We start from the raw sequence: 25,136 nt of genomic DNA on the forward strand, positions 1-25,136 counted from the left end.
GGATGTAAAAATATTTACGATATCAATATCAGGTAATAAAATAATAAACTGCTTTCACATTAAAGTTTCTTTTCTATGTGGCTACTTCATGTGTTTAATTTTTTTTTACAATTATATTTTTATACAATTTTTTTAAACGACTTCGAACGGATGGAGTAGAATATTAATATTATGCTGATTTTACGGTATCAATATTTATAATACTTTAGATTTAAAATATATTTTTATACCCCCCACCTTAAAATGGGGGGTATAACATCGTAACATCCCTAAATATCTGTCGTAGACCCCATAAAGGATATATATTCATAATCAGCATAAGATTCTAAATCCATTTGACGGTGTCCGACCGTCTGTCTGTTGAAATCACGATACAACCCACATTATTTGACATAGAACTTCAAAATTTTGGCAGAACAATTTGTATTGTGTCGAGGATGGTTGGTATTGAAAATGATATATCGGTTCACGTTTTGATAAAGCCATAACGGCACCTCTTAGCGTCCTTATGTGTGTGGCTGTCTATATTAATTAGTACTCATCGGATATAACAAGCTCTGAATTATAAGACAACAAATCGATTCTGCTAACTTCCTTTTTGATACAAAACTCTTATCATCTACATTCTAAAAACGTCAAATTCGATGAAGCATATTTCCATGCATTTAGCCGTTAGAAATAACCCCCAAACGCGATTTTTCAATTTATTTTCGTAACACTTCAGTGATGAGAAATGTTTCAAATGATGCGAAATAAATAAAAATCAAGCGAAATAGGAGAGATGATGGTGTAACGAAAATGTTATTAACAAGGTTGTTTTTATTTCATTTTTTCGCTTGTTATCCGATTTTTGGCCAACAGCCAAATAATAACCGTTTTGGATTTCATCCGCGCCGACCCAGAGGAACACAGTGATTTTTGTTGAATTTTTCATGGTTGAAAAACATATTTGTTGTTTGAAATGTAATGGGCTCTCAAGTTGATGTAAAACAGAGAAGACAAGCGGGACACCACTGATGAATGTGGAGGTTCGTTGGGTGGATAGAGAGAGAGAGAGAGACTGAAAATAATGAAATATATAAATACGTCAATAAATTTCAATGATTTAAACTATCAAAGCCGTGGTTGTGTCAGGGGTCGTGAATATACCCAAAGTGGGCTGTGCATATTTATAAAAGACATGCATATTTATAAAAGACATCTTGGACAAATTGACAAGTTTATATTGAGAATATATGCTTACAAATATACATAGGCAGACTGAGTGATGGAAGAGCATAATTCGACTCAGAATGTGATTCTGTGGACATCATCAAATGAAACTATGAATCTATCTCGTTTCCTACAGTTATAATATGTTATAATATAAAGAAACGCACATAGACATAATAAGAAGCTCGAAAACTAAACAAGAATTACCGATTTTATATAGAGCGCAATATTTAGCATTTCAAAACGATTTTAAACACTTTTCAATTTTTTGATCAAATTTAACTTTTTTTACTAGAAGATGTATTTTTTATAAAATAACTTGTTGGAAAAGTCTGACTTATTTTCCAAAAGTATGTACATTTGGTAACCTACATAGGAAAAATTTGTGTAGCAAAATACGCACTTAATTGGGACACGAAATGAGAATATGCAAACGAAATAACAGAATCCTCAGCTTCACATATTGCCCTCTTTTATGTCATAACAATGGCATGAAGCGACATTGATACAACAGTAGTAACATCATTCAAGTACCAACATCTGGTAAAGAGTTGTCGGGGAGATTTCCAATACAATGCCTCCCTTTCTCTTCATTTAACCACACACCAAGGATGCCCGAGACCAAAGACATGAAGCGATGAATCATTGGAGTCAAAAACACCAAAGCAAGGAATTATTCCCTCTCTTGATTTACAAACTAAACATGCATTGAAAGACGAGATTCCACATCCAGTAGTGACAAGCCATTTCCAGTTTGTAACCGCAACAACGGTTTAATTAACGGAACGATACTCTTGACTGCCCTTGAATGGAAGGGAGACGAACGCACATCGGAACAGAGAATTGCAATTCCGTGTCAGTATTTTACAGGAAAAGCATTTGAAAGTGTATGAAAGGGAACAGGTTTGTGGATCATGTAGGCAAAAAGAGTGGCAAGGTTGGAAGGGATGAAGCCTGTAAGGTTTGAAGATGATCCCACTACAATTGGTTGATGAAATGGATCAAAAGCATAATTATTTTACAGATTACAGTTATTGACCAAGATTTTGGATGAAAATCTGTAATCGGGTGTATGTCTGTAATCGGCATATCTTTCGAACGAATTGAGATAGAAGGCGAAAAGTTTGCACGCATGTGTATTTTGCCATTGGACAGGTTAAGTTTGTAAATGGGTCATGTCGGTTCACGTTTTTGTATAGCCCCCATATAACGATACCTCACAATATTCAGTTTTATAGACCGGAATCGTTTCAAATTTAGTATTGGAAAATCTTAATGGGTATAACAACCTACGACCAAAATTACTTATGCAGGTCCACCTCTTCGTATAGTAAATATATATATATCGATACCTTCCAATATTCTCTATTTTGTTAATTTTACCGACTTTATTCACCCGAATTGTTTCTCATTTCGTATTTGAAGTTCGTAATGGTTACTTCAACCTATGATAGAAAAATGTCTATTCAGGTACATGCCTTCGTATACCCCAGTTTTTTTTTTTTTTTTGGATATTTTGACGATTTTAGTGACATAATTCAACGGAATTGTTGAAGGTAATTATGTGTACTACAGCCTTTGGCGAAAAATTGCGGCTGCAGGTCCTCATCGTCGTATATGCCCCATATAACGGTTTTTAAACTGTATTTTTCGACGATTTTTTAAAGTTTTCCAGTTCTTTCCAAATGGTTCCAGTTCCTTCCAAAGTTCGGCCGGGCCGAACTTAGTTGTTTTTTACTTGTTTTTTATTCTGAATGTCATTGTTTGATGCCGATTTAATAGACGTTTATAATTAAAACATTTATGAGAGTCTCAATTTTCTAACATTGCATTAAATCTTAAGAGGAAATAGGGCGTAAACGTAGCTGAATAGCCACAGAATTTAAAGTGAAATCATGATACTGAACAAAATCCGGAATACCAATTTAAAATTTTCATTTTCAGATTATACTTACATCAAAATATAGTTATTTTCCTTTGTTTAGAAGATGTACCGAATTAAATATTATTTTTTTCCAAACTATTTTTACACAACATACGTAGCTGCCTGAGGCTTTGTGTCTGCGTAAAACTCTTAATATAAAAGATTTAGTTTTAGCCTCGCTTTTTATACCCAACTCCACAAGGTGGTCAGGGTATTATGTCTTTCGGTAAAAATTTAGATATAGCTGCCATATATATCTTCGTCCGATTTGCCTTTTATTGTGCACCAAACGTGTAATATCATCCCGAATAGTATGGAATTTTGCACATACACCCAAATTAGGCCTGAAAATAAGTATGCCAAATTTGATCGAAATCGGTTCAGATATAGCTGTAGCTCCCATATATATTGTTCATCCGATTTGTTATTTTTGTACTCCGCAGCCGTAATATGCACTCTGCAACAACAATATTTGGGGAAATATATCAAATACAGCTCGGAAATATCTTTGCCAAATTTTATCGAGATCGGTTCAGATTTGGATATAGGTCCCATATATAACTTCGTCCGATTTACTTTTTATTGTGCACCAAACGTCTAATATTTGTCCAAATGGGATGGAATTTGGGACGGTATGTCAAATTTGGTAAAGATTACTTCAGATATAGCTATAGCTTCCATATATATTGTTCATCCGATTTGTTACCCACAACCGTAATATGCACTCCGTATCAATGATATTCAAGGAAATATATCAAATACAGCTCAGAAATATCTTTGCCAAATTATATCGAGATCGGTTCAGATTTGGATATAGCTCCCATATATATTTTTATCCGATTTTAAATTATTATATTTTATTATTATATTTAGTCTTTTGAACTTTAAATTATAATTATAGTCATAGCGTGTATGATTGAATTCTCCCATAAAAACTTTTATTTGTTATGCGCAGCTCAACTAAATTAGCAAAGTGGTGTAGGGTATCATAAAGTCGGCCCCGCCCGATTTTAGCTACATAATTCAACGGAATTGTTATGAATTGTATTTGAAGGTAGTTATGTGTACTACAGCATATGGCGAAAAATTGCGGCTGCAGGTCCTCATCCTCGTATATGCCCCATATAACGGTTTTAAACTGTATTTTTTCGACGATGTTTTAAAGTTTTTCCAGTTCTTTCTAAATGGTACCAGTTCCTTCCAAAGTTCGGCCGGGCCGGAATACCAATTTAAAAAGACTGTCCGACAAAATTTTAAAAAGGGACTGTAATTTTACATTTACTTCAGATTCTTACAATGAAAATAATCTTAACAATTTAACAATCATCAATTAGATCACACACTTTAATATTTGGAATGACTTACGAAAATGTCTGATTTTTTATTTGAATATCACACATATTTGTTCACGCTAATTAAAAAGTCCTAGATCTGGAGTAAGTGTAGAAAGTGTGTTGTAAGATGTCACCTTGTCGGCCGCTGTCATTGAAGCCGTTGCTTACTTTGTACGATTAAGATTGCTACATCGTCTAATCATTACCTCACCAATGCAACAGATTTCAATAAGTAAACCTCTACCTCTCTTTCAAGTTGCTAACATATCCACTTCTTACAAAATGACCTTCACCAATTAAAACTGACATTTCGACCAGCCCTAATAAATATAAATAAATTGTTCAGTTGCTGCGTTGACACTCCCAGTTATATTAATTTCTGTGTAGGAACAAACTGATAATAAAGTAATTAATATTTAAAAACCACCAACAATTTTGGTTGGTTTGTGCTTATATTCACAACGACTGTGACAATATCTATATCTTTAAAAGAGGAAAATATTTGTACGTTTGATTGTTTGTTTGTTTGTAATTTATAGACTCAAAAAATGCTAAAAAGATTTTCCTGAAAATTTCCATATATACTGCAGCAATACCTGAAAGTAACATACGCTATATAAATTTTTAAAATTCTACTTGGTACTGGAGATGGAGCATCAGAATCTGATGTACCTCAATAAAATTTAGTTTTTGAATGCACATATCTATTGATCGATTATAGATACAGTCAAATATAGAATGTGTAACGGAAGGAAGGAAGGAAGCCGTGGATCTATATACACAATAGTCTGCCACAAGATGTAGAACCCGTTAACAACTCGGAGTATCAAATTTTATACAATTTCGTAAGAAAATGTGGCCTTTTACCAAGTATCGGAACATCGCTAACTCGACTTGGAAATTAATCCTGAGCAGTAATATATAATTTGTTGTTTTAAATATTTTGAGATGTTTTAAAGGGAATAACAAAGTTAATTTCCTAATAAATATACATATTTTCTCTTTATTAATTATATTTGAAGCGCTCTAAATGCACCACCTTCATCGATCCGTAAGTGTTAATCCAGATATTAATATTCGCTGCAACGCAGTGGTATTTATTTTTGCAAAAAATTGAGCAAAGTTTTCGCACATTTGCACAAGTGCTTCTGATAGCTTCGTAAACGATATTTGCGCAGTAAATTGCTTTTAAAACCACAACAACCATCAAAGAATAATAGAATAGCTCTTAAACTTGGGAAAAACATTGAAAAAGTTTTTGGCCACAAGCAAATTGAGCTGTCAATATGTTTGTTCAATATTTAATACGTGGTTGTTGTTAAAGATCTTGTGGTATTAAAAAGGATTTTTTTAAAAGTAATCATTTATGAAATCGTTTATCAACTGCTGCCTTTGTAAATTTTGAAGTCGTCTTTTGTTTAATGGTTTACAATAAAAAGATTTCCAAATATTTTTATACCCTCCACCTTAGTATGGAGGGTATATTAAGTTTGTCATTCCATTTGTAACACCTCGGAATTTACATTTTAGACCCCACAAAGTATATATATTCTTGATCAGCATAAAATTCTATGTCGATTTTGCGATGTCCGACCGTTTGTCCGTCTGTGGAAATCACTCTAGCTTCCGAACGAATTGAAGTAGATTGATATAATTTTACTCAAATGTATATTATGTCTGCACGACTTTTGGTATTGAAAATGGGCCATGAAGATCCACGTTTTGGTATAGCCCTCATAATGACGGTACCTTCCGATATTCGGTATTTTGGGTGATTTTGGCGACATTATTCACCGGAATTGTTTCAAATATGGTATTTGAAGTTCGCAATGAATGCTACAGCCTGATTTAGCGATGTTGCCTGATTTAGTGATCCGTCTGTGGAAATCACTCTAGCTTCCGAACGAATTGAAGTAGATTGATATAATTTTACTCAAATGTATATTATGTCTGCACGACTTTTGGTATTGAAAATGGGCCATGAAGATCCACGTTTTGGTATAGCCCCATATAACGGTACCTCCCGATATTCGGTATTTTGATGATTTTAGCTACATTATTCACCGATATTTTTAATTTTTGCATTTGAATATTGTTATGGCTTATGACAAAAGTTACCTATGCAGGTCCATGTTGTCGCATAGGCCCTAATGTAACAGCTACATGCGGTATTTTTAAGATTTCAACATAATTTTTAACGGATTTTATTTATTTATTTATTTTTATTTTATTTTTTTTTTGAGAATTTGCCAAATTCGTTCCTAATGGTGAACTTCATGAACAAAAGATATGATGAAATGAATGAATGAGCAATGTAGGGAAATGTGTTCAGAAATTTCCCGAATAGAAATTCATTTTTATGTAAATGTAGAGTAGAATGTTATTTCATTTACTAAAAATAAAAAGTAGGGCCAATTATTAAGATGGACCGTCGTGGCCCATGTAACTGATCTCGGCCCAACTGACAAAATACAAATATCGCGTGCCTACTACAGACAGACGGATATAATCCTAAAAAATACTTTGTAGAGTCTAACATAAGTATTTCTAAGGGTTACAAAAGGAATGACAAAGTTAATATACCCTCCAGACCATGGTAGAGAGTATAATAACCTTGGGTATTTAGTTAAACGGATACACAAATTTAATATAATAAAGAAATATGTTATTACATTTAAAACTCGGATTGATTTTGCCCTTGTACCTTCACTACATGCTACATCCAATTTGTGTCTTGGTATATATTTGGGGTAGGTTGTTTTATTATTTTTTTTTTTTTTAAATTCAATTTAAAATTTAAATGTAAACAAATAATTAATTTCGGGATTCAATGAAAATTTTTAATTCTCCACAATTTTGCACAATTTAAACACGAAGTAACCATAAATTAATAAATTCTGGCCATGCGTTTAACAATGCAATTATATGGCCTCTTCGCTCACCGCGTAAAGCTTTAATAAATATAAACAATAATTATGGCCACCAGTAATTAAAAAAAAAAAAAAAAAAAAAAAAAAAAAAAAAAAAAAAAAAAAAACATTGACATTTGTCATCTACCATAGGGTAGAATTTTCAATTTCAATAATAAATATGTGTGGGTGGGTCAAACAATCGGTCCTACACAAGACAACACCAGTATCAATTGTTTTTCTTGCTGTAATTCCGGGCATATAAAATCAGCTGCATCCACAGATTTAAGAGAATGAATATAAAGATTTTTAAAATTTTCTACAATGTACCTACTATCTGCATCCTTTACATGACAATAAGAATTATGTGTGGCTATTAACTTTCTGGTACCAATGTAAAAAAAAAAAACTACACAAACATAATCACATCATCCTGCCATTGAGCTCAATTGGGAGGCTATCGCTTCTCTTTGATCTGGTGTGGTAGAACCCGTAGATGTGCTTACATTTATGGATACCAATAAATTCGGTTTTGCAGAGACATTTCAACGATTTTACAATGATATTGACTCATTCAATTCGACCTACCCTAATACCTGTAGAGCAAAGTGTACGCCAGTAATCACGTTTCGAAAATCTCATCCAATCACCGACAATGTATGAAAAATGCTTTGATTCGATCAACATGATTTTTAATTGAAAATTGCAGCACATGATTTAATTATAAACAATAAAATATTCAACCATAAATACGTAAGTATATGGAAGGAATATTTTGCATACAATACATTTTTGAGAATAATAATGACCGAACCCAAATGTTTTATATTTAATTTAAAAATTTGATCGAGATTATTTTCTCTACAAACAAATTAACACTGTGGACATTGCCTACAAATATTTACCAGAGCAGTCCAATAAAAATATTTGTTTTTAGAAGAGCCCTCAATGGTTTAACGTATTATACAGCAAATTATTCCGATGCACACATATAAATTAATTCAATGTTAATTTATTTATTTTTTTAAAAATTTGTGATTGCTGCTTACTGCAAGCAATCACGTCTTTATTGGTTAAGGTTCCGGACTACAAAGTGAATAATGAAATAAAACTACCCTAACTTATACTTTGGATTCATGCACCCAGATGATACTGGACACCTGCTCGTGTTGGCGATGGAATGTTGCTGTCTGCCTGTTGGATGTTGTTGTCAGTGTTTCGGTGGGAACTGCAGTGTCAGCAAAATGACACGCTTATACTTTGGTTGATGAATTCTTTGGGTTGCTAATGTTGAATTTGAATATGTCTGGTGTTAACTCCTCCCCTCTTAAATACAATCGTCCCGATTGTTCAAAATGAATGAATATTGTAAATGCTGGATGTTTTAGTTTCTTTCGAAGTTGTAGGTAAATTTACTTCCGCAATCTCTATTTCATCTCCTGGGGCATCTTCGATTTTCAGATTATTATTTTCGGAGTTTTTTGCATATTTTCTTCTCAGTGATATTATTGTTATAGTTGTAAGGATTATTGCAGAAACACAACCGATGCCGACTGCTAAGGTACCTTTGGTTTCCATAGATCGTATTCGTTCGATGTTCTTTACGTTCAACTGTTTAAGCAGCTCCAATGATATTACTTCTTCTAATTTGTCTTTTGGACCTTTTGGTTGCAAAAAGGCGGGAAGAGGTTTATTGGCACTTATTCCTCTTGAACTGTAACTGTGGCCATCGATTCTTATAGTGACGTTGAAATGTTTGATGAGATAAGTCCCGTTTAAAAAAATCTGCTCGTTGTCTACACTGATAGCGCCTTGATATTGGTTCAGCAAGAGCAAGTCCGATCCGATCTCTTCAATTGTTGGTATGTGTTCGTTGTTTATTTGGGTGCATTTCCCTACTCTACTTTTGAACAAATTAGTTATACAATTATCATTTCTTAATGAAATAAGCTTATCTCTATTACAAATTGTTATGTCGTAATTACTTTTACATTCTGTTTTTATTCCAAATAATTCTTTATTACATTCCAAAATTTTTTCGTATTCAATTTTATCAATTACATCTCCAGTTTTTATAGGTTTTATGGAATATACTTTACAAACTTCTTCTTGAGTTACAGGGATACTAAGGATGTACAAAATTTCTCGTTTATTTGTAACAATTTTTACGGATCCAAAAGTTAATAGTTCATCTATCGAATAAGTAGGAATATTATATTTTTCAAAAACAGTGTTTATTTGATCGATTTCGATTTTAGAAAGCAGAAATGAATTGACGATATTAGCTTTAGCCCACTGTATTGCAAACTCTACGTTTTGTAACTCTTTTTCAATAAAATTAAGTTTTCTTTCGATTTTGGATACTACTTCATCGTTCCACCCTTCCCTTTTTATTATTTCATTCGTCTTATTAGTTATTTCGGTTATTCTTTCCGAAATTAATTGGTTTATTATCAGCTGTCTATTGTTATTTTCCAAAATATTGCCAATTTTCTGTTCTAGGATCTGAAAATCATGACTATCTGGACTGCCTGCAATCCACTTCCAAGCACTTCCTATGAAGTCTATCGATCTTTTCTCTCTGTGCGGCATCAGACGGTCTAATAGTCCATTGATGTCAATTAATTGTTGCTTCATAAATGGACGGAGAGGATGGTCTAGGTTCACGAATTTGTCTAGAATGTGTTCGGTTTCACGAGTGAGGTTTTCATACTGTTCAAGATCTATTGAATGAATTACTTTAAATGTCCCGTTCTGTTTCCTTGCTATTCCATTATGAATTGAAATGAGTCTTGCGTTCGAGTAGTCGAGGATGCTGAAGTCAGCCAGGGCGTTTCCAGGAAACAATCTGTAAAAATTAGGATTTTATTAATTTCTAATATGGCTTTTGTGAATAGCCCTTCCGCTTTCGGTCAAAACGGTGGTATTCCGGTTTTCCTTAACTATTTCCTCTTTGTAACGGTCGCTTAGTTTCGTTCCTAACCTTTTGTTGTTGCTTACATAAATTAATTGTCCGGGAATATAATCCTTAACTGGTCGTTTCTTTTTGTTATGATACGTCAAGTCGTTGGCCTGTTTCTGTCTGAGTTTGTCAACAATATTCCGTCTGGTAGTCTCTATGTCTTGTGGAGAAAAGTCAATTGTGCGTCCAAAATACAAATCAACAGGTCTTCTATTCACCGTGGAGTGAATCGAGTGATTGTATTCATTAACAGCCCTCTCCAGTAATTCCTCAAAATTCCTGGATGTTCCATCACTTTTCAAACATCTCATTATCTCAGCGAGGGTAGAATGAAAGCGTTCTATCTGTCCGTTAGCCTCGCTCCTGTAGGATGGGGTCGTAAAAATATTTATTCCTAATTCGTCCTTCATCATGAATAATATCGAACTGGAATTTAGAGACGGTTCGTTGTCCATTACCACATTCTTCGGAACTCCGTAAGAGAATAATAATTCCCTCAGTGGTCTTCTAATAGCCTCAGTAGATCTTCCGTCTAGTATTTTCACTTTAACGTACTTTGAGAATTTGTCAATGGAGGTCAGAACTAATTTCCTATCTGTAGAGAATATATCAATATGAATAGTATGACCTGGGTAATTTGGAATAGGCGTCTCACAAAGGTAAGGTTCATTGGGATGTCTCTCGTATTTGTTTTTCTTACACGTCGTGCACAGTTTTATAATTCGCTTTATTTTTCCCGACATCCCCGGAAAATAATAATTTTCCAAAATCTGTGTTTTGTTCTCTCTGTCGTTCCTATGGGCTCTATTGTGGGTATCAATAATTATTCTTTCCTGGTCATTTTCTGATAATATATCTTCTACTACCTTCTGAGTAAACCTGCATTTGTACTGGCTAAAATGGAGTGGATAAATGTTCTGAATTTTTCCCATTATTTGTTCGGGTGCCTTGATTCCGTTAATTACAGACGGGTTCAAATACCTCTTCAAGATTGTTTGAAGTTTTCGTTCGTCATAATGTGGTTCAGTAATTGTGTGTCGGTGGATGCTTGGGAAAACAACATTGAACTGGTACGTTGATGTGTCATCCACACTTATGAGAAGCTGGTTCTTGAAAACATTAATGGGTGACTCAACACTGGGTATAAGGGTCTCTGGTGAGCTCTCCGCACTATGCTGTGTGGGAGTCAGTGAATTAATCGGAGTAATAGCATTATTGTCCTTCTGTACCGTTCTAGACAGAGCATCTGCTACGACATTCTGTCTTCCGGGTTTGTACCGCAATTCGTAATTATATTCCTCCAGAGTACATTTCCAGCGTTTCATCTTCGCATTGCTATTTTTGTTACTAATGGCGTAAGTGAGGGGTTGGTGGTCGGTATAAATTATAACTTTCTTCGATCCGTATAGATAATTCCTCAAGGTAGTGAGGGCCCATATGATGGCCAACATTTCCCTCTCATTTGTGGCGTAATGCTCCTCTGTTTCATCCAGAGTTCTTGAAATGAATGCAATTGGTCTTCCCTTTTGACTCAACACTGCTCCAAGAGCGACACTGGAGGCATCCGTCGTTAGGTCAAAATCTTCTCTGAAATCTGGATACGCAAGTATCACATCGTTTGAAACCAATGCATTTCTTAGCTCGTTGAAAGCTTCTACGGCGGAAACATCTAATGTCACCGGAATTTGACTGGAAGCTGTCTTTGGAATTCTGCCTTCCTCCCCTCTGAGGAGCGATGTTAGCGGCTTTGCTACATCGGCATATCCCCTTACGAACCTTCGATAGTAGCCCGAGAGGCCAAGGAAAGAACGAAGTTCCTTAAGTGTCTTAGGAATCGGGAAATTAAGAATGGCTTCCACTTTCTTTGGGTTGGTTTTTATACCATCCCTCGACACAATAAATCCCAAAAATTCCACTTCTTGTTTAAAGAATGAACACTTGTCCAACTGGATCTTCATATTAGCGGACTCTAGTGTTTGGAAAACTTTCTTTATGTTCTCGGCGTGTGACTTCTCGTCCTTGCCAAAGATGATAATATCATCGATGTAAACAAAACAGATTTTTCCAATCAATTCTCTGAGTATATCGTCCAGCGTTCGCTGAAATATTGCTGGCGCGTTCCTCAGGCCAAATGGCAGTCTCGTGAACTCGTACTTGCCATTGTTGATTGAGAATGCGGTTTTCTGTCTATCCTCCTCCCGTAGGGGTATTTGATGGAAACCGCTTTTAAGATCAATGACCGTAAAATATTGATTCCCCCTAGGTTAGATAGGACTTCCGTCACCTCGGGAATCGGATATTTATCCGGTATGGTGACGGCGTTGAGCTTTCTAAAGTCAACGACCAAACGATATTTTTTTCGACCAGAACTGTCCTCCTTTTTGGGCACTACCCAAATAGGGGAGTTGTACGGGGATCTGGATGGTCTTATGATGCCATCCCGAAGGAGACGACGAATCTCTTCCTCCACGACATCTTTTAATGCCATTGTGTAAGGATAACTTCGCGTATAGATTGGAGATTCGTTTACAGTTCGGATTTCTCCAACCACAACAGAGGTGTATGTTAATCTCTCATCCGGATCTGAGAACAGGTTCCGGTGCTGCCTTGCAATATTATTGAGAGAACTCCTCTGACTTAATGATAGATGATCAGCCTCCAGCTCCAGACTATTAACATTCTGGGATATTCTCTGTCTAATGGCAATTTTCTTGCCACCTCTTACTTGGAAATAATCTTCGGAAGTATGAATTACTGCCGATAATTCCTTCAAGCTGTCATTCCCCAAAATCCCGTCGAAAGATACCAAACCAGGTAGAAGGAAGAATTTTAGTGGGACGTCATTGACGCCGAACATGTTAAGAAGAGTGTGGTGTGAAACTTCCACATCGCCGCCTACAGATTTTACGCTAAACCTATTGTCATTCAACTTGGGTCTCAGGACCAAAGTTGGTCTTATATAATTTTTACTGCTTCCTGTATCCAATAAAAAGTCTAATGTCTTCCCGTCCCTCGTTTTGACTTGAAAGTATGGCAACGAGGAACAGTTTAATCTAAAAAATTCATATCTATGAAGTTGGCTGGAATGTCATCGGGGTTACGTTCCTGGTAATCGTCCGGTATTATATCCTGTTGTCCGTAATTCCCTGTGTCATTTTCGTCTACTGGCTGATAGTCACTGTTGTCTCGGTAATCGTCGATATTTGGGGATTGGTTCTCAATATCTGGGTATTGATTATCCACGTTTACATGAAAATTACGCTGAATCTTATTCATAGGAGTCTGTACCGAAAACTGGGCAGGTCTTTTAAAATTCTGGTTCTGTTGGGGTCTTACTTGTATTGACCTGTCAATATCCATGGGTTCTGGCTTACTCTGGTTATTGTAAAATTGTGAGGGAAATTGCCTAAATTGGTTCTGAGGAAAATTCTGGGTTCCCGTATAAGGACGAGTGATTTGGTGTCCTCCCATCTGATTTCGTTGAAAGAATTGCTGAGGACGATGAGCAAATGGTTGTCCCCCAAACTGAGGACGCTGATTCTGCATATTCAAATTGTTCGGAAATGGAAAAGCTGGGGATACTCTAGGCCTATGAGTCGGAATATTTGCCAATTCTGGGTAAAATTTCGAACCAGTTGACATCCTCAATGGTTCCTGTCTATGGCCTCCCTTCTGGGCATAATCTCTCCGAAATGCCATATTGTCTAGCTTCAAACAAAGATGTAGAGCCTCTGGTAGAGATGTAGGACCCTTGACACTGAGCAGCCTAGGAAGGTCGCCGTTCAGGCCTCTTATGAAGGAATCAAGTGCCTTCTCTCGATATGTATTCGTCATGGCTCTGAGACTACCGTCGTCCAATTCCAGGCAGGAAACCTTATCCAAAATTAGAGATAGTGTTTGATAGACGTCCTGATAGAACTCTGTGACACCTCTGTGCCCCTGACACAAAACATTCATTTGGTACTCTAGTGTACCTATATCTCGTTTATCCGCGTAGTGCACCATCAGACATTTGCGTATTTTGGCCCAATCCAATGGAGTCCTATAGGATTCTAAAGCAGTATCGGCCTCACCTATAATTTTCGTACGAATTGTATGCAAAATTGCGTAGTATTTCCCGGTACCACGAAGTGATGAGTATAAATCAATCACCCTTTCGACTGATTTCCTCCAAGAGCTGAATTCTCCGGGTTTTCCCGAAAATTCCCTCAAGGATTTCACTATATCTGGAACTTTGTCCAGTTCCTCCAGTCTCGAGGAGACTGTTCCTACCGGTATGTCACTACCATCGTCAAACGTTTCGTCTCGTCCGGCCAAAAGGTTTGTAATCATTCGTGTGATTTCATTTCTTTGTCTGTCCGTGAGTGCTGAACTACCTGATGTAAGGGTGTTTGCCCTTGTTTGAGTCTCCATGTTATTTGAAGATGGATTTATCGTAATTCTATTTAATTTTGCGGCAATATCATCCACTGATTCTAACATTTTTTCTCTTTATCAAAAGGAAAGGTGGAGCTATCAAAGATACGTTATTTATCAGTATTGGGAACAAAAAAAAAAAAAAAATTTCATAGGTAACAAATAACTATAACTATAAAATGTTAGGAACTAAATTTGTTCTTAATTTGAATTCTTAAAGTTATTCTTACAATAGCAGCATCATTAGAGTCTGGAGTAGCATCCTTCTAGTACAGATGAGATGAGATGAAATGAGATGAGATGATCGTTTTTCTTAGTCCTTTCAAAGTTTTCAAAGTTTTGTTGTGTCCGATTTTTTTCACTTTTATTTATAAATTGTTAAAATATTTAATATTGTTCAAACAATTTTTTTTATTTTAATTTTTATTTCTGTCTTAACTTTATTTTTATTTATATTCATTCAAACTTGTTTAAATTGCTTTATTTTTTATCTCTTTTTTTATAATTTCTCACAATTGTTTCTCTTTTATTTCTCACTTCATTTAATTTACTTTGCATTTAAGTTTTCACAATTTTTTTTTTTTTTTTTTTTTTAAGTTTTCATTTTGTAATTATCATTTTAATTTTGATATTTTTTTTATTTTTTTTTTTTTAATTCTCACTTTTTATTTAATTTAATTTACTTTGTTTTTTAATTTTTCAGGAGTTTTTTTTTATTTTCTTTAATAGTTTTTCATTTTTCACAATTCTTGTATCAATGTTTTTATTTTACTTTCACTTTTTTAAAAATTTTTATTTGTAAACTACCGTAATCTAGTGATCCGCGTCGCGGGCTTTAGGGGCTGTAACATAACGTTACGTCCTTTTCACAATTAAGTTACTGGGGCGCCACCTGAAGGCTTGACTTTTGTCGGAAATCCTTTCTTCGGGTTTCGAGTACCTGTTTAAAAACAGGTCCCTGCTCTCGGGCGCCAATTAATTCAATGTTAATTTATTTATTTTTTTAAAAATTTGTGATTGCTGCTTACTGCAAGCAATCACGTCTTTATTGGTTAAGGTTCCGGACTACAAAGTGAATAATGAAATAAAACTACCCTAACTTATACTTTGGATTCATGCACCCAGATGATACTGGACACCTGCTCGTGTTGGCGATGGAATGTTGCTGTCTGCCTGTTGGATGTTGTTGTCAGTGTTTCGGTGGGAACTGCAGTGTCAGCAAAATGACACGCTTATACTTTGGTTGATGAATTCTTTGGGTTGCTAATGTTGAATTTGAATATGTCTGGTGTTAACTTATATACCTTCCCCTTTCAATGTAGTTTTTTTTTTGCCCTTCGAAATATTCTATGAAACAAGGTTTTGTATAGCAGAAACTCATCTACTCGTTTTTTTAATCATACACACATTGCCGTCCGTGAGGACTCTTGATTTTGAAGCATTGCAGGTCGATAGCAACTGTGTGAAGTTATATATGTGAGATAATGTGTTTGCATTGGCATGTATTGCATTTGGTTGTTAGCAAATATTGTACATAGACCATTCCTGAATGTGCGCCAGGCATCAGCTTTTCAGAATGTCTGTATTTATGCAATCAATATGGAATAACACTTGAGACATAGTATGTTCCTGACCTAGGAAAAAAAAATACGTATTTAAAATATTTTTGCTTTAATTTATCTTCTTCCTCTATATCTATAAAAGAGGAAAATGTTTGTATGTTTGTTTGTTTATTAGTTTGTTTGTAATTTATGGACTCGAAAACCGCTGAACAGATTTTCCTGAAAATTTCCATGTATACTACATCATCGCCTGAAAGTAACATAGGCTATATACATTTTTGAAATTCTACTTGGAACTGGAGATATAGCATCAGAATCGGAGATACCTCCCAAAAATTTAAAGGAGGAAAATGTTTGTATGTTTGTTTGTTTGTTTTTAATTTATGGACTCGAAAACCGCTGAATAGATTTTCCTGAAAATTTCCATATATACTGCAACATCGCCTGAAAGTAACATAGGCTATATACATTTTTGAATTTCCACTTGGAACTGGAGATATAGCATCAGAATCGGAGGTACCTCCCGAAAATTTAGATTTGATATGCACATATCTATTGATTGATTGAAGATTCAGTCTCCAAATTTGGAATACGTAACGGAATTTGGAACAAAAATAAGTTGGCCAAATTATATTGTAATCGGTTCAGATTTGGATATAGCTTCCATATATATTTTCGACCGATTTCGTTCATTTGATGCCTCAAACACATTATGAATGTTCGATTCCAATGAAATTTGGAATGTGTGACGGAATTTAATCCGAAAATAAATTTGTCAAATTATATTGAAATCGGTTCAGATTTGGATATAGCTCCCATATATATTTTCGGCCGATTTCAAGCATTTGATGCACCAAACACGCTATGTGTCCCCAATTTCAATGAAATTTGAAACGTGTGATAGATTTTATCTAAAAAATTGATTTCCCAAATTATATTGAAATCGGTTCAGATTTGGATATAGCCCCCATATACATTTTCGGCCAATTTCATGTATTTGATGCACCATACACGCTATGTATCTCTAATTTCAATGAAATTTGGAATGTGTAGCGGAAATTAAAACGAATATATATTTGTCAAATTATATTAAAATCGGTTCAGATTTGGATATAGCTCTCCTATATATTTTCGACCGATTTCATGTATTTTATGCACCATACACGATATGTATGTTCGATTCCAAAGAAATTTGGAATATGTAACGGGATTTTGAATAAAAAATAAATTAGTCAAATTATATTAAAATCGGTTCAGATTTGGATATAGCTCCCATATATATTTTCCGCCGATTTCACATATTTGATGCACAAAACACGATACGTATTTCCGATTCCAATGAAATTCGGCATGAGTGGCTAAATTTGGTACAAAAATAAATTTGACAAATTATATTCAAATACGCTCAGATTTGATTATAGCTCCCATATATATAGTCAGCCGATTTCACATATTTGATGCACCCAAAGCGAGAGAGACAAAATCTGGCACCAGAAAAAATTGCCAAATTATATTGAAATCAGTTGAGGTTTGGGCATAACTAACATATATATTTCGGCCGATTTCATACATGTTATGCACCAAACATGATATATATGACCGATACCAATGAAATTCAGAATGTGTGGCGGAATTTGGTTACAATAATAAATGTGACAAATTAATTGGAAATTAGTTAAGATTTGGATATAGCTCCATATATATATTATCGGCCGATTTCACATATCTGACGCACCAATTTCAATGAAATATGAAAGGTATGGCGGAGTTTCGTGTTTGCAACAACAAACGTATTTTTTTTAAATTATATTTAAATCGGATCAGAGTGGGATATGATTTTAATAAGAACCACTGACCCACAACGCCTTAGGCTAACACTAAAAAACAACACAACAATTGATTTGAAATACGCTTATTACGGCGAAGTATGTTGCTATCTCGAATTCACTAATTGCAATAGAAATGCCACTCAACTTCAAAAGATTGCAGTTTACTGCACGCACGACAAACCCTTCGTGTATGTATGTCATGTTACTGCTTTTCTAATGGTTTTGGTTATTTACGCTTTAAAGTAGTGCAATAACTTTTTTTTTAATTTTTAAATTTGTTTTTTTTTTTTAACCAACATATTCGTAAATAAAATTTTGAATGTATATAAAATCAAAAGGGGTAGCGAAGCGCACCGGGTTCATCTAGTAGGCTATAAAGAAACTGCAGCCAAAACGATGCTAAAACCCCGAAATGTCAATATTTAAGGAGTTATGAGCATTTTAAAATACCCTATTTTTCCTCTTTAAATATCTGCAATCAAAACGATGCTAAAACCCCGAAATGTCAATATTTAAGGAGTTATGAGCATTTTAAAATACCCTATTTTTCCTCCTTAAATATCTGCAATCAAAACGATGCTAAAAACCCCGAAATGTCAATATTTAAGGAGTTATGAGGATTTTAAAATACCCTATTTTTCCTCTTTAAATATCTGCCATCAAAACGATGCTAAAAACCCCGAAATGTCAATATTTAAGGAGTTATGAGCGTTTTAAAATAGGCTACAAAGAAACTGCAGTCAAAACGATGCTAAAAACCCCGAAATGTCGATATTTAAGGAGTTATGAGCATTTTAAATTACCCTATTTTTCCTCTTTAAATATCTGCAATCAACCCCGAAATGTCAACATTTAAGGAGTTATGAGCATTTTAAAATAAACTATTTTTCCTCTTTAAATATCTGCCATCAAAACGATGCTAAAAACCCCGAAATGTCAATATTTAAGGAGTTATGAGCATTTTAAAATACCCTATTTTCCTCTTTAAATATCTGCAATCAAAACGATGCTAAAATCCCCGAAATGCCAATATTTAAGGAGTTATGAGCGTTTTAAAATAGGCTATAAAGAAACTGCAGCCAAAACGATGCTAAAACCCCGAAATGTCAATATTTAAGGAGTTATGAGCATTTTAAAATACCCTATTTTTCCTCTTTAAATATCTGCAATCAAAACGATGCTAAAACCCCGAAATGTCAATATTTAAGGAGTTATGAGCATTTTAAAATACCCTATTTTTCCTCTTTAAATATCTGCAATCAAAACGATGCTAAAAACCCCGAAATGTCAATATTTAAGGAGTTATGAGCATTTTAAAATACCCTATTTTTCCTCATTAAATATCTGCAATCAAAACGATGCTAAAAACCCCGAAATGTCAATATTTCAGGAGTTATGAGCGTTTTAAAATAGGCTATAAAGAAACTGCAGTCAAAACGATGCTAATAACCCCGAAATGTCAATATTTAAGGAGTTATGAGCATTTTAAAATAGGCTATAAAGAAACTGCAATCAAAACGATGCTAAAAACCCCGAAATGTCAATATTTAAGGAGTTATGAGCGTTTTAAAATAGGCTATAAAGAAACTGCAGTCAAAACGATGCTAAAAACCCCGAAATGTCAATATTTAAGGAGTTATGAGGATTTTAAAATACCCTATTTTTCCTCTTTAAATATCTGCCATCAAAACGATGCTAAAAACCCCGAAATGTCAATATTTAAGGAGTTATGAGCATTTTAAAATACCCTATTTTTCCTCTTTTAATATCTGTCATCAAAACTATGCTAAAAACCCCGAAATGTCAATATTTAAGGAGTTATGAGCATTTTAAAATACCCTATTTTTCCTCTTTAAATATCTGCAATCAAAACGATGCTAAAAACCCCGAAATGTCAATATTTAAGGAGTTATGAGCGTTTTAAAATAGGCTACAAAGAAACTGCAGTCAAAACGATGCTAAAAACCCCGAAATGTCGATATTTAAGGAGTTATGAGCATTTTAAAATACCCTATTTTTCCTCTTTAAATATCTGCAATCAACCCCGAAATGTCAACATTTAAGGAGTTATGAGCATTTTAAAATAAACTATTTTTCCTCTTTAAATATCTGCCATCAAAACGATGCTAAAAACCCCGAAATGTCAATATTTAAGGAGTTATGAGCATTTTAAAATACCCTATTTTCCTCTTTAAATATCTGCAATCAAAACGATGCTAAAATCCCCGAAATGCCAATATTTAAGGAGTTATGAGCGTTTTAAAATAGGCTATAAAGAAACTGCAGCCAAAACTATGCTAAAAACCCCGAAATGTCAATATTTAAGGAGTTATGAGCATTTTAAAATACCCTATTTTTCCTCTTTAAATATCTGCCATCAAAACGATGCTAAAAACCCCGAAATGTCAATATTTAAGGAGTTATGAGCATTTTAAAATACCCTATTTTTCCTCCTTAAATATCTGCAATCAAAACGATGCTAAAAACCCCGAAATGTCAATATTTAAGGAGTTATGAGGATTTTAAAATACCCTATTTTTCCTCTTTAAATATCTGCCATCAAAACGATGCTAAAAACCCCGAAATGTCAATATTTAAGGAGTTATGAGCATTTTAAAATACCCTATTTTTCCTCTTTAAATATCTGCAATCAAAACGATGCTAAAAACCCCGAAATGTTAATATTTAAGGAGTTATGAGCATTTTAAAATACCCTATTTTTCCTCTTTTAATATCTGTCATCAAAACTATGCTAAAAACCCCGAAATGTCAATATTTAAGGAGTTATGAGCATTTTAAAATACCCTATTTTTCCTCTTTAAATATCTGCAATCAAAACGATGCTAAAAATCCCGAAATGTCAATATTTAAGGAGTTATGAGCGTTTTAAAATAGGCTACAAAGAAACTGCAGCCAAACGATGCTAAAAACCCCGAAATGTCGATATTTAAGGAGTTATGAGCATTTTAAAATACCCTATTTTTCCTCTTTAAATATCTGCAATCAACCCCGAAATGTCAACATTTAAGGAGTTATGAGCATTTTAAAATAAACTATTTTTCCTCTTTAAATATCTGCCATCAAAACGATGCTAAAAACCCCGAAATGTCAATATTTAAGGAGTTATGAGCATTTTAAAATACCCTATTTTCCTCTTTAAATATCTGCAATCAAAACGATGCTAAAATCCCCGAAATGCCAATATTTAAGGAGTTATGAGCGTTTTAAAATAGGCTATAAAGAAACTGCAGCCAAAACGATGCTAAAACCCCGAAATGTCAATATTTAAGGAGTTATGAGCATTTTAAAATACCCTATTTTTCCTCTTTAAATATCTGCAATCAAAACGATGCTATGAGCATTTTAAAATACCATATTTTTCCTCTTTAAATATCTGCCATCACAACGATGCTAAAAACCCCGAAATGTCAATATTTAAGGAGTTATGAGCATTTAAAAATATTCTATTTTTCCTCTTTAAATATCTGCAATCAAAACGATGCTAAAAACCCCGAAATGTCAATATTTAAGGAGTTATGAGCGTTTTAAAATAGGCTATAAAGAAACTGCAGTGAAAACGATGCTAAAACCCCGAAATGTCAATATTTAAGGAGTTATGAGCATTTTAAAATACCCTATTTTTCCTCTTTAAATATCTGCAATCAAAACGATGCTAAAAACCCCGAAATGTCAATATTTAAGGAGTTATGAGCGTTTTAAAATAGGCTATAAAGAAACTGCAGTCAAAACGATGCTAAAAACCCCGAAATGTCAATATTTAAGGAGTTATGAGCATTTTAAAATACCCTATTTTTCCTCTTTAAATATCTGCAATCAAAACGATGCTAAAACCCCCGAAATGTCAATATTTAAGGAGTTATGAGCATTTTAAAATACCCTATTTTTCCTCTTTAAATATCTGCCATCAAAACGATGCTAAAAACCCCGAAATGTCAATATTTAAGGAGTTATGAGCATTTTAAAATACCCTATTTTTCCTCTTTAAATATCTGCAATTAAAACGATGCTAAAAACACCAAAATGTCAATATTTAAGGAGTTATGAGCGTTTTAAAATAGGCTATAAAGAAACTGCAGTCAAAACGATGCTAAAAACCCCGAAATGTCAATATTTAAGGAGTTATGAGCATTTTAAAATACCCTATTTTTCCTCTTTAAATATCTGCAATCAAAACGATGCTAAAAACCCCGAAATGTCAATATTTAAGGAGTTATGAGCATTTTAAAATACCCTATTTTTCCTCTTTAAATATCTGCAATCAAAACGATGCTAAAAACCCCGAAATGTCAATATTTAAGTAGTTATGAGCGTTTTAAAATAGGCTACAAAGAAACTGCAGTCAAAACGATGCTAAAAACCCCGAAATGTCAATATTTAAGGAGTTATGAGCATTTTAAAATACCCTATTTTTTCCTCTTTAAATATCTGCAATCAAAACGATGCTAAAAACCCCGAAATTTCAATATTTAAGGAGTTATGAGCATTTTAAAATACCCTATTTTTCCTCTTTAAATATCTGCCATCAAAACGATGCTAAAAACCCCGAAATGTCAATATTTAAGGAGTTATGAGCGTTTTAAAATAGGCTACAAAGAAACTGCAGTCAAAACGATGCTAAAAACCCCGAAATGTCAATATTTAAGGAGTTATGAGCATTTTAAAATACCCTATTTTTCCTCTTTAAATATCTGCCATCAAAACTATGCTAAAAACCCCGAAATGTCAATATTTAAGGAGTTATGAGCGTTTTAAAATAGGCTACAAAGAAACTGCAGTCAAAACGATGCTAAAAACCCCGAAATGTCAATATTTAAGGAGTTATGAGCATTTTAAAATACCCTATTTTTCCTCTTTAAATATCTGCCATCAAAATGATGCTAAAAACCCCGAAATGTCAATATTTAAGGAGTTATGAGCATTTTAAAATACCCTATTTTTCCTCTTTAAATATCTGCGATCAAAACGATGCTAAAAACCCCGAAATGTCAATATTTAAGGAGTTATGAGCGTTTTAAAATAGGCTATAAAGAAACTGCAGCCAAAACGATGCCAAAACCCCCGAAATGTCAATATTTAAGGAGTTATGAGCATTTAAAATACCCTATTTTTCCTCTTTAAATATCTGCAATCAAAACGATGCTAAAAACCCCGAAATGTCAATATTTAAGGAGTTATGAGCGTTTTAAAATAGGCTACAAAGAAACTGCAGTCAAAACGATGCTAATAACCCCGAAATGTCAATATTTAAGGAGTTATGAGCATTTTAAAATACCCTATTTTTCCTCTTTAAATATCTGCAATCAACCCCGAAATGTCAACATTTAAGGAGTTATGAGCATTTTAAAATAAACTATTTTTCCTCTTTAAATATCTGCCATCAAAACGATGCTAAAAACCCCGAAATATCAATATTTAAGGAGTTATGAGCATTTTAAAATACCCTATTTTCCTCTTTAAATATCTGCAATCAAAACGATGCTAAAAACCCCGAAATGTCAATATTTAAGTAGTTATGAGCGTTTTAAAATAGGCTATAAAGAAACTGCAGCCAAAACGATGCTAAAAACCCCGAAATGTCAATATTTAAGGAGTTATGAGCATTTTAAAATATCCTATTTTTCCTCTTTAACTATCTGCAATCAAAACGATGCTAAAAACCCCGAAATGTCAATATTTAAGGAGTTATGAGCATTTTAAAATAGGGTATTTTTCCTCTTTAAATATCTGCAATCAAAACGATGCTAAAAACCCCGAAATGTCAATATTTAAGGAGTTATGAGCGTTTTAAAATAGGCTATAAAGAAACTGCAGTGAAAACGATGCTAAAAACCCCGAAATGTCAATATTTAAGGAGTTATGAGCATTTTAAAATACCTTATTTTTCCTCTTTAAATATCTGCAATCAAAACGATGCTAAAATCCCCGAAATGTCAATATTTAAGGAGTTATGAGCGTTTTAAATTAGACTATAGAGAAACTGCAATCAAAACGATGCTAAAAACCCCGAAATGTCAATACTTAGGGAGTTTTGAGCATTTTAAAATACCCTATTTTTCCTTTTTAAATATCTGCAATTAAAACGATGCTAAAAACACCGAAATGTCAATACTTAGGGAGTTATGAGCGTTTTAAAGTAGGCTATAAAGAAACTGCAGTCAAAACGATGCTAAAAACCCCGAAATGTCAATATTTAAGGAGTTATGAGCATTTTAAAATACCCTATTTTTCCTCTTTAAATATCTGCAATCAAAACGATGCTAAAAACCCCGAAATGTCAATATTTAAGGAGTTATGAGCATTTTAAAATACCCTATTTTTCCTCTTTAAATATCTGCCATCAAAACGATGCTAAAAACCCCGAAATGTCAATATTTAAGGAGTTATGAGCATTTTAAAATACCCTATTTTTCCTCTTTAAATATCTGCAATTAAAACGATGCTAAAAACACCAAAATGTCAATATTTAAGGAGTTATGAGCGTTTTAAAATAGGCTATAAAGAAACTGCAGTCAAAACGATGCTAAAAACCCCGAAATGTCAATATTTAAGGAGTTATGAGCATTTTAAAATACCCTATTTTTCCTCTTTAAATATCTGCAATCAAAACGATGCTAAAAACCCCGAAATGTCAATATTTAAGGAGTTATGAGCATTTTAAAATACCCTATTTTTCCTCTTTAAATATCTCCAATCAAAACGATGCTAAAAACCCCGAAAAGTCAATATTTAAGGAGTTATGAGCATTTTAAAATACCCTATTTTTCCTCTTTAAATATCTACAATCAAAACGATGCTAAAAACCCCGAAATGTCAATATTTAAGGAGTTATGAGCGTTTTAAAATAGGCTACCAAGAAACTGCAGTCAAAACGATGCTAAAAACCCCGAAATGTCAATATTTAAGGAGTTATGAGCATTTTAAAATACCCTATTTTTTCCTCTTTAAATATCTGCAATCAAAACGATGC

Source organism: Musca domestica, unplaced genomic scaffold (assembly GCF_030504385.1).
Source record: "Musca domestica strain aabys unplaced genomic scaffold, Musca_domestica.polishedcontigs.V.1.1 3, whole genome shotgun sequence".
NCBI lineage: Eukaryota > Metazoa > Arthropoda > Insecta > Diptera > Muscidae > Musca > Musca domestica.